The following is an 11,370-nucleotide window of genomic DNA, read 5'->3' as shown; positions in this document are numbered from 1 at the left end:
GGTTATCACCATTCACCAACAGGTGACTCACCCATTTCTTTTGAAAATGTAATTCCTCATTGTTGTACTTGTTTTCATCCTTTTATACATGTGACAATGAACACGTATAACTTAAATATTTCAGTGTTAAAAAAAATGTCAACCACCTTGCATTGAAACAAATAAAGCCTTAAGTGGCATTTGGTAAATCTGGTGTCCGGAATTTGAAAAGGGAAAAAAAAACTCTCATAAAGCTCTAAAGGTCATGGAAAATTTGCTTTTATGATTTTGAAGATAAATAAATGTAATAGAATATTCAATAATATGAATGTTGTGGCATATGAAAAATGTGCATTTTATAAATTTATCCCTCAAATTAGGGTTGTTCATAAGAAGCCCCAACCCGACCAACCCGGACCGATCCAACCCGAGTTGGTCGGATTTTCATAAGCACCGGTCAATTTTGGGTTGTACAAATTCATAAACCGATGGTTCGAGTCTGTTTCGGTTTTCTTGTATAAAAACCAAAACCAACCCGAACCAAACCAACTTAGTTCCTACTTAACTAAGTTGCCTCTATCCTAATTCCTAATTACAACCTAACCTAATCTTCTAGTTCCTACTTAACTAAGTTGTCTCTATCCTAGTTTCTATAGTCTTTTACACCAAATATGCAACCAATTAGGCAATTACAATTAGAATTATATGTCCTTTTTAACTTAGATTAGAACTTAGAAAGTTTATTGAAATATACAAATTTCAGCATTCTTTCTATAAGATAGTTTGACTTTCTATTTTCTTCTATTCTAATTCTAACTTGGTCCGCCCCCCTTAGCCCCTCAACTCAAGCAGAATCTCTATTATCTAATACAATTTGACTCTCAACTCAAGAATAAAAAATTTAAATTTTCAAGTTCTCAAGTCTCAACTTCAAGACATCATTTGAACTTTGCTCTCCCAACTCCCATATTCTGAAAGTTCTCATTCTCTCAACTCAAGCTCAAGTCTCATTCTCAAAGTCTCAACTTCAGTCATTCAAAGGTTAGTATTTTTTTTTAATTTAATGCATGTTACAAGTTGATATATTTTATTTGTGTTTTGTTAAAGTTTAAGCTTTGAAAAAAATCAGGTTAATGATGATATATTTGCACAAAAAACTTCAGTTTTGTATGAAAAACCTAATCTATTTAAATATATATATCTTGGTTTTAATTTAAATATATTTTATATTTAAAACTGTTAAATAAAGATATTTTAGTTTTACATAAAAACTGAAATATCTGAAAAAATCTATATCCAAAAAATATATATTCTGAAATATGTGAGATATATATTTCCAAAAAATATATATTCCAATATATTTGTATGTATATTTTTGTTTATATATATATTTCCAAAAAATATCTTAAAAACTTCAGTTTTCAGTTTTATATGAAAAACCTAATCTATTTAAATATATATTTTGGTTTTACTTTAAATATATTTTATATATAAAACTGTTAAATAGAGATATTTTGGTTTTGCATAAAAACTGAAATATCTGAAAAAATCTATATCTAAAAAATATATATTCTGAAATATGTGAGATATATATATTTCTAGAAAATATATATTCCAATATATTTGTATGTATATTTTTGTTTTATATATATATATATATATATATATATATATATATATATATATATATATATGTATATATTTCTAAAATACATATTTCAGTTTTAAATATATTTCCATAAAAATATCTTAAAAACTTCAATTTTTACTTTTCAGAATAGATATTTTCTTAGAGGCTTCTATGTCCTTTTTGTACAGGAGCAAAACCGAAACCGACCCAAACCAACCCAACCTGACTCAAACCGACCAAGTCGGTTTTTCTTAACACTGGGTCGGTTTCAGTTTCCATCTCAGGTAACTCGACCAGGTCGGGTCGATTGGGAAAACCCCAATAAACCGACCCAATCCGACCCGTGAACAACCCTACCTCAAATTATAATGGAAATGATTATAATATTAACGATATTTATAAAAAAATGTAAAATCATAAAAAAAAAGATAAATATTGAGAAATTATAAAATATTTAAAATAATAAATAAATAAGATTAAGAAGATTCATAAAAATGATTAATATTGAATAATAGTATTGTTTTATTTAGAGAGCACTCTTGGAAAGAAATTCCATCTACTACTTCCAAATTAAAAGCACTTTGAGTAGATTTTGTATGGCCTAGGGCAATGAAGGCTACTTCCATCCTTTGATTGTGATTAATAAAATCTTATTTTAGTTGTCTTTCCTTCTCAAGTGAACTTTTGGGTTAAAAGTGTGAATGCAATGTGAATTTTTTTTGGACTAAAATTACCCTCTACTTCTTTGTTTGAGAAAGGGTATAATGTGAAACTTTTTTTGGACTAAAATTACCCTCTACTTCTTTGGGTATAAAATTGATTTTATTATAGCTTTAATATCATCTTTAATGGCTACTAAAATGCCCGTAATTGTGTATTTAGTTCATCTCTAATGGTACGATTGAAAGTGTAACTTCAATTATTACTTCCCACCTCATTTAGTCCCCTCTCATAATTCTTATATTTAAATTATTAATTCCCATTTTTTATTCTTAAATTAGATTTGTGTCAATATTTTTAACAATAAAAACCCGTAGAATTTAAGACTGACTCAAAAACAAAACCATTTTTAATCCAAGTGGTAGCTAAGCAATTCAACCATCCAAATTAAATTGATCAACCTAAGAAGTCATAGTTAGGTAATAAAATTTTTAAAATATAAATAAATATAGAAACTTATAAAAAATGTAGAAAAAATTAGACAAGTTTATGATATTTTACTAATAAAATAAAAAAGTTAATGAATAATAATTATTTTTATTGGTAATGAAAACGAAATACATAATTTAGAACAAACCAAAAATGAAATTATTTTACTGTTTGACAAAGATCAATATTTCAAGTTTTGGGTCAAATATGTTAACCTTTAATGTTATAAAAAAAATAATAATAAGTTAATAAAATATAAAAAAGAAAAAATGGAAAAAATACATAAATTTTGCAAACAAAAAAAAAACATTTAGGCACATGTCTAATATCATATATTTATCATATTAAACAAAAAGTAAGTGTGTCATATTAGAATTATTTTTACACACAAAAATACAAAAAAGTTATGGAAAAAATTGAGCACATCAATATTTCTATATTTGCACTACAATTAAAAATATGAATAAGATTATAGAGCTTTCTTTTAACTAAAATGCTCATTTTTTAATTTAGTCTCTATTTAATTATGAAGTTTAAATTGTAAATTAAACTATTACTTTTCATCATATTTAATTCCCTCTATTTAAATCTTACATTTTTTTTATAAATGAACAAAAAATGTACACCAAAAAGATTAAATATTACAAAAAGAATAACCTATCAAAGCGAGTAGGCCTATCAATGATACTTGAAACATCACAACTTGATCCGATTATCATATATTTGGATGAGGTGCTTACGTAATTAGATTTGGATTTGCAATCTGCATTTCATTAATAATAAAAACAAAAAATTAAAAATACATAAATATTATAGAAAATGTTGGATACATTATTACTATCATTATCGTCATCTATAATTACTACGTGCAAAGCACGTGCTCACTTAATAGTCATCTAAATAGTAAATACTTCTAAATTCCATACGTTGATAACCCAGTAGTTGAGATTGTCACCTGGCATCCTTCCAAAACCGCAAGCACATGATTAAACCTACATAACAACGGGCTTTCCAAAGTAGACATTACATGCACCCTGCCCTGCCTTGCCCTCCCACACCCCTGTCTATTTTTGAATTCCTAGTCTGCACTAATCAAAACACAACCTTAGGTTTGAAGGGAAATAAGATGTTTATTCAAGGTTGAGAAGAAAGACATAAAAAGTGGCAGAGATATGGGACAAATGATAGCCAATGAATTTTGCATCTCATCACCCAATGGACATTGATGGATCCATGAAAACTCATGTTTAACTTCATATTCTAGTTTGTTTTTTTTTCATGGGCCCCACCAATTTTATAGGGTGAAGTCTGTAAGAGTTGCATAAACTCATCAGTTACTAGAAATTTTTCACATATATACAAAACTATTAGTAGGTGTTATTTTTTCGGATTTTGAGAGGGGAAAAGTTGGTCAACAGGATTTTGATTCCCATCAACCAAAAAACTCATGCTCTTTTATCATATTTATGTGGGGACTATGGAAAGTTTATTTTCTTGGTATCACTTGAATAGGACAAAAATACCCTTTTTAATAATGATTTTTTATAGCTAAAATGGCATTGCCTTATCTACATAGGAAATAAAAGAACATGGATAAAAACATTTATTCGGGCAAGTCTTTTATATGAAACACTTACCCGGGTAAGTGCATTTACCTGGGTAAATAATTTATCGAAAAGTGAAGGAAGCCTTAAAGGAACAATAAGACATACATATACACATGATTGTAACAACTTATGGTGGCTTACTTTGTAAGTTCTCTGGCTAAATGTAGGGGAGACTTGGATCAAATTCCATTGCCATTTAGGGTTGGTTAATGGCCTTTAATACATTCAAAGGACCTTAAAAAATTGTTGTTTTAGTTTAACCTCTTTTCTAGGAATTTCATTTGCACTTGTATAAATGCATGGGAGTGCAATATATGACAAGTGTAAATCATGGTTCACTTATGTTTCATATTTGTTTGTCTTTTATTTGTGAAAAAAGTAAAATAACATGGTCTCCCACCATATATAAAAGATAATGGAAGCAAAAGAAGGGTTATTGGTTTGGGAGTGAGATAAGAACTAAGATGATATAGTCCCACTTAAGTGAAAGGTGTTTATAGGATGCAAAATTTTCACCAATGTATGCAAATGAGACAAAGAGTACACGTTTTTATATAAAGTACAAGTGCAAAAACATGGTTATAAACAAACTTATCCAAAATCAAACAAGGTAAAAAATATGTATCTGATTTGGGTTAAACAACACATACCTATAAGAATGACTACCATTTTTACTACAAGTTGTTTTTGGATTTGAACATAAATCTGTTTTGGGAGGTGGTGAAACAATTTACTCTACTTTTGTTACATGAAATCTGATTTTTCATTTTAAGAACAATACTTCAAAATCAATAAAAAATTAAAAAACCTAATAGTTCCCAACGAAGGAGAAAAAACACCAATCAGAAGAAGAAGCCTTGAACCATTGAAGAAATGTTACCATTTTGAAATTTTGAAAAAAAAATAAAGGGTAAAATAGTTATTTTTTGTCTTTCCATTAGCAGTTCATAATGAGTGTTCATTGTCAAAAAAAAAAAAAAACTTAAGGATACTTTGAATAATTTTTTAAATAATATATGATAAATTTTAGTTCATTTGCTAAAATGTAAGAATAGTTTAAGTGTTTTATCTTAATTTATATATTTTACCCTGTACTTTAGGCTGAGTGCCAATTTAGTATCCGAACTTTAAAACGCAGCAATCTAGTACCCAACTTTCATTTTGTGACAATATAGTACCCAACGTTAATTAACCGTTAAGTGGCATGTGAAAAGATGAAAATGCCATTCGATCTATCATCTCCCCTACCTTCAGCTGCATAGGCTTGTTCTCTCAGGGACTCTAAACCTCTCATTCAATCATTTCTCCGACCAGATCCCAACATCACTTGACAAATTGCTAGTGACGATAAGCTTCTATCTCAGGCATCTCATCTTCTCCCTCACTTTTTCTCTCCATCCACTCTGTTGACGATGAGGATCAGAAAGCGATGGCCAGCACCACCGTCTCCTCATCCTCCACCGCTCTCGTCATCATTGTTGTCCCCTCCTCAACTTACACCAATAGCACCAGATCTCACCTCTTCCACGCCCCAACCACCACCACCTTTCGTTGTACCATCTTAAGAACCAAAATGGTCATTGCACCCCCACTCCGATCTTCCCCTTGCAAAAGACAACCGCCAACACCTCCGTCCACCCTCCGATTCAACACCCAGCTCACCCCTTCATTGACCTAAGCGGGAGGATTGACAACGCTGCATGGAAGACTGACTTGAGGATTGCTCTAAATCCCCAACTTGCTTATGCAGAAACGACTTAAACCACTTAGAACCCACATGCGATAAAGAAAAAGAGATTGCCCAGGAGAAGAAGAAAATAAAGATTGACTAACTAAGCTCTGCTTGTATTTCCTTGAACCATTTATCAGATATCAGAGGCGATTCGATTCCATTGGGCATGGAATGTGGCTTCTTTGCATCGAGTTGTGGTGGGGATATTGATTCCCGGTTTCGCCTCTGCTGCATAGCTGCAACAAATCCGAACACAGGTATCCATAAATTTTTATAAATAATAAATAATTGAAAAGAAAGTATACAGGAGATTCCGATGCTTTGTCACCTCCAAAATCCTTAAAAAAAAGATGAAAAGACAATATATATATATATATATAGTTGCAAACACGGTTATGATTCTTTAGATTCTTTTAAAGCAAAATGAAGAGAGCACGAACAATTCTCATAAAATCTGACTAAAAAGCACGTATCTGAAATTCAGCACCCAGCCCACCCCTCCGTTGACCTAAGCGGGAGGATCGACAAAGCTCCGATCTGAAGCTCACCATGACTAAAGGAACCGACAACTGGATTTGCTGAAGCACCGAATTAATAGTAAAGCAATTGATGAGCTTCGATCCTAGGGAATGGATTGAGAGCTTGAGAAAGGAATACCTTTTCCTCATTGAAGGCTTTTTCTCGGTTCCTCTGCCTTTCTTTTGAATTTCTGCTAGGTTTGTTGAATGAATATAAATACGTAGGCTCGAACGAAGGTAGCAGAGGCACTTCGGTTGATCATGAGGAAGAGGAGAGAGGAGAGTAGAGAAGGAAAGAGTAAGAAGAAAGGCATGCTGACAGCATTGTTTGAGGGGGGGAGTAGAGGGCGGGTTCTCAGACGAGGAGATTGTCGATTTCTTGTTGGCCCTACTGGGCGTCGGATACAAGACCACCTCCACCATCATAACTCTTGTTGTCAAATTCCTCACCGAGACACCGCTCGCTTTGGCTCAGCTAAAGGTGGGTTTCAGTTTTCCCATTCGTCTCTATTGCCTTCTTCTTCCGTTCTTCTTTTTTAAGTGCGGTGTGGTCCAACCAGTCCAGACTGATATTTTTTGTATACGATTGAGGTTGAATTTGATGGAGCACCACCTGTGAAAGCTTGAAAGGGCGTGGTGGTGAACTAGTGGTTGGTGGTTATACATGCAAGGAAGCTGCATGGAAGACGAGTTGGCAGCCGATCCGTGTCAGTTGGACCACAGCTTTATCCTTAGTTTAATCAGTTAAACCGATTTATTAAACCATATTATTTTGCTTGTTACTTTCCAGTTGTAGCAGCGGCTACAACCTTCCCTATCACGCCCACAATAATAAGCACCAATCTTGCCCACAACAAGAGATTTGCTGTTGCGACTAATCAGACGTAAACTAGTCAAAATGTCTTGTTGAGAAAGAATATGATGAACAATGTGTTTGGGTTCTGTTTCATTTTATTGAAAAAATTATAATGAATAGTGTTCAATGGGTAATTTTGATATTTTCAAAAGTCTTAAATTGCACATAAAGTCCATAACTAATACTCTATTAACAATAGGTTCTAGATTGTCGCAAAATGAATGTTTGAATACTAGATTGTGGCATTTTAAAGTTTGAGTACTAATTGACTCTCAACCTAAAGTACATGGTACCTATTGCGAATTTTTCCTAAATTTTAGTTCATTTGCTAAAATGTATGAATAGTTTAAGTGTTTGACCCTAATTTATATGTTTTTTTTTTCTTTCTAGATAGTTGTAAAGTTTTTTTTTTTTTTTTTTTTGGGGGGGGGGGTGGGAGAGGTTAATACACATTCAAGTTTGAATATTCGATAATCAAAAGGGGTGTATCCCAAAGGCGTTAGCTACCCTATTAATAGAAAAAAGTACAAAGGTGCATAATTATCCTTTTAAACATCACTTTGATTAGTGTTTCTAACTTGTGATAAGATGCTTAGTCAGGCTGGTTAACTCATTACTTGGCCCTATTTTGGGTTCATTTCGCTCGCAAATGATTCATTTGCAAAAATTGTTGATTTGGTGATTTAGCCGGTTGATACTTGAACTCTTTGACTCAATCATGGTTTTCAAAATCGGACCGGACCGGACCAAATGGTCGGACCAGAAAAAAATCAAGAACAGGTTAGGTGACCGGTATCGGTTCGCTCTCTTGGTTGGTTTTAAAAACCTTGGAGTCAATCACTAGGTTATAAGTTGATTTGTTAGTCATAGGAAGGTGTTTTCTTAAGGCATAACGTGGGATCATGGGTCATAAAAATAGCACACAAGCCAATATAAGAGGGGTTGTGTCATGTGTGGTCACGATTTTTCTTTTCTTTTTCTTTTTTGCCATATTCAATATTAATAGCAATAGCTCTCATTTATATCACTTATATTTTTATTTTATGTGTTAAATATGTAATACAATAAGAAGCATGCCTAATTTTTCTAAATTTTGTATACATATATTTGTTGTATTTTATTTATTTTAGGTTTTTGATAAAATATTTTAAACATTTAATTAATTGCATTAAAATTTAAGCCATTTGGTTCAAATTATTGAACCATTGACCATCCGTTTGGACATAGAAAAAAATTCCATTTCAAATCATGGTTTAAAAGCACTACTTTTGCGCTATCCCATGGCAAGGTACCTTGCAACACTCCAATGGCACACCATCAGTTGTAATAATATGTGGGAAAACTTTTGTTGTTTGTAAAACACAGCCTGGGCTATTTTGGGAGCATGCTATGAATGGCATATCATAATGTGTGTGGGTAAAATAATATTTACAGTTGATGTAGTGCGATCCGGACACTCCTAGTTGATTGCTGACTGGCTCCTTGCTGGCAACGAGCAGGCCCTGAGAAGATGAAATGAAGGATTCTCGGGGATTTACCTGGTGGGAATACTCCGATGCTTAAGTTAGTACTGTGTATGGGAAGTAAAGGGAAAAACGAAGACTAAGAGTGGAGGTCGCGCAGTTTTCCTGTACTCAAGAGATTTTTGGGTTTTTCAGAAGAAGTTTCTCCTCTGCCCTAAGGGCTTTTATAGGGGCGCTCCTTGGGAGATCGAACATAACTGCCACTGGGCCCCCTGCTACAGCCGTTACCTGTCAGGGCTGTGCAGGTGGCCGTTGTGATGTACTTCTTACCCGGGTGAGTGACACATCTCCAAAGTGACAGGCATGCCTCCATCTACTGAGAGACGTGGGCGCAGACTGCCGAAAGGATAGGGACTGCGCCGTCAATAGGGGATATGGCGCAATCTTATTGGTACGGCCTGTCAGATAGAAGCTTCCTGTGGAATGCTCGTGCGACCCACTCGCAAGCTACTTTGTGGCAAGCTCGAAATACCTCAGGAGTACCCTTAGTAGAATTATTCCTCGGGATGACTTGTCTGCTTGGGAGTTCGGGCGAGCTGGTTTTCTTAGCTTGTGAGCTAAAGTTGCCTCAGAATATCCCTTTGGGGGTAGCTCGGGGAACCCGGAGCTTGCGTCGTGGCGATCTGCTTTAGGGGCCCGTTACTTAGCTGTACCAGGCCACAATGCTGAGCTGTCGCTTATGTCGAGTCAGTGTCCATGTGTTGCCGTTTCATAGATCGGGTCAAATCACCCTTCATCAATTGCCCCCACTCATTGGGCTAAGGGTATCGCCTTAGCGCGGGGAGTTTATGAAGCGTGATGGGCTGATTTGACCAAAATTCAAACTTGATTGACTACCCTCATTAAATGCATTCGCGGGAATCAAGAGATCTTCTGTCTTCCCTGACTTTTCGGATTCCGAAAACGTGCTGAGGTGGCCTCTAATTCTGAACGTCGTGCAGCTGCGACTACCTCAATCGTGGAAGATGTGCCGCCAATCGCCTTCGGTTTTCAGAAGGCGTGCGGTCAGGAAATCTGTGGACCATTGGATCTACTTTGATTCAGGCCGTCAGTTTGAAAGGGCGGGGGCTATAAATAGGGGGCCCCCTCGGGCCCTACCTTCCTCCACGCCATCCTTTGGATTCTGAGGTCGCATACTTCGCCTAGCTTACTCGAGTTCCTCAGTCTGCTTCATTCCGTCTTACTCTGGTGAGTCCCAGTCGCCGTCAGCCATGTCTGGGTACCCACGTCACGCCTATCACAGGGGTGATAGCCAGGATGATGATGCTCCCTCGAGCTCGGGGGGAGTCTGAGAGCGTATCCCGGAGGATCGGGAAGCCTCTGGCGATACGGCATCTACTTCTAGGGGAAGGGAGCCTGATACCTTTGGCCCTTCCTTAATGACAGTAGAGAGACTTAGGTCTCTGATCCGCTACTTTCATCTCCTTGGGGACCTGGTTTACAGCCTCCCTACTAGCAACTTCCCTTGGGAGCATGGTCCTAATGACATAGTAATCTTTCAGGAACAGCTCGAGGCTGGCTTGCGTCTCCCCCTGCACTCCTTGATAGTGGAGGTGCTAAATCATTTTAACGTCACCATTGACCAACTTCATCCCAATGCCGTTCAAAACATGGTTGGGACTATATCTTTGTGTTACGAGTACTGTCTTCCTTTAGATCTTGATATTTTTGTTTCCATCCTTTGTATAAAGAATGTTGCTCCTGGGGTTCCTTCGGAGAGGCGCTTTTATTACCTCTCCCCCCATCGCGGCTATAAGCTCTTATACGAGCTGCCGAATAAGATTCCTGCTTAGAAGCGAGACTACTTTGTGGTCCGTAACCCCGAGGGGTGGCCCTTTCCCACTGCTTGGAGGGGCGCTATCTAGGACCTCGGGGCCGAGCTGGACCCTGAGACTCAGAAAACGATGTTGTCCCGGGCATTGGTAGGCTTCCATTGCTCGAACTACTTAGCCGAGGATAAGCTCGTGCAGGCAGGCTTGAGCCCAGGTAGGTCAGTCTTTTAGGTCGCATAGTGCCTTGTGACTTGTGTACACATGCATTTTGTTTATTGTTGGACTAATACTTTGTGGTTTTGTGGCAGCCATCATTTATATTGCTGATTCGCGCCGCCTTCTCTCAGGTAACCAGAGACACCAAGCGAAGAGGATGCGCCCCGACCGAACCCCGCCTTCGGGAAGCACTGAGTTCAGGTCCGCAGAGTCGGTCCTTCCCTCTCCTTCGCCCGAGGTTCCGATGCCCCCTCCTGAAGGGACTAGTGAGACTAACCCTAGGGGAAGCGAACTCCCCCAGCCAGGGGAGGTATCCTTCAGCCCTGTCCTTACCCCCGATTCCTAGTAGAAAATTGGGAAGGGGTAGATAATTATCTAATAGCCCGCC

At 36.4% G+C, this 11,370-nt stretch overlaps 1 long non-coding RNA gene across 1 annotated transcript; it reads right to left on the bottom strand.

The window, feature by feature from the left end:
* Positions 1-5,484: 5,484 nt before the first annotated feature.
* On the bottom strand, positions 5,485-7,124 carry LOC148851106 (uncharacterized). The gene is made up of 2 exons (XR_016099648.1): positions 6,755-7,124; positions 5,485-6,333 (listed from the first exon to the last, which is right to left on the bottom strand). It is a non-coding gene; the product is annotated as an uncharacterized LOC148851106 (long non-coding RNA).
* Positions 7,125-11,370: the final 4,246 nt, after the last annotated feature.

The sequence above is a fragment of the Nelumbo lutea genome, chromosome 5 (assembly GCF_056320005.1).
Source record: "Nelumbo lutea isolate HS-2025 chromosome 5, American lotus-T2T, whole genome shotgun sequence".
Taxonomy (NCBI): domain Eukaryota; kingdom Viridiplantae; phylum Streptophyta; class Magnoliopsida; order Proteales; family Nelumbonaceae; genus Nelumbo; species Nelumbo lutea.
Note: the sequence above shows the minus strand (reverse complement) of the source record. Positions and strands in the feature narration are given on the sequence as shown.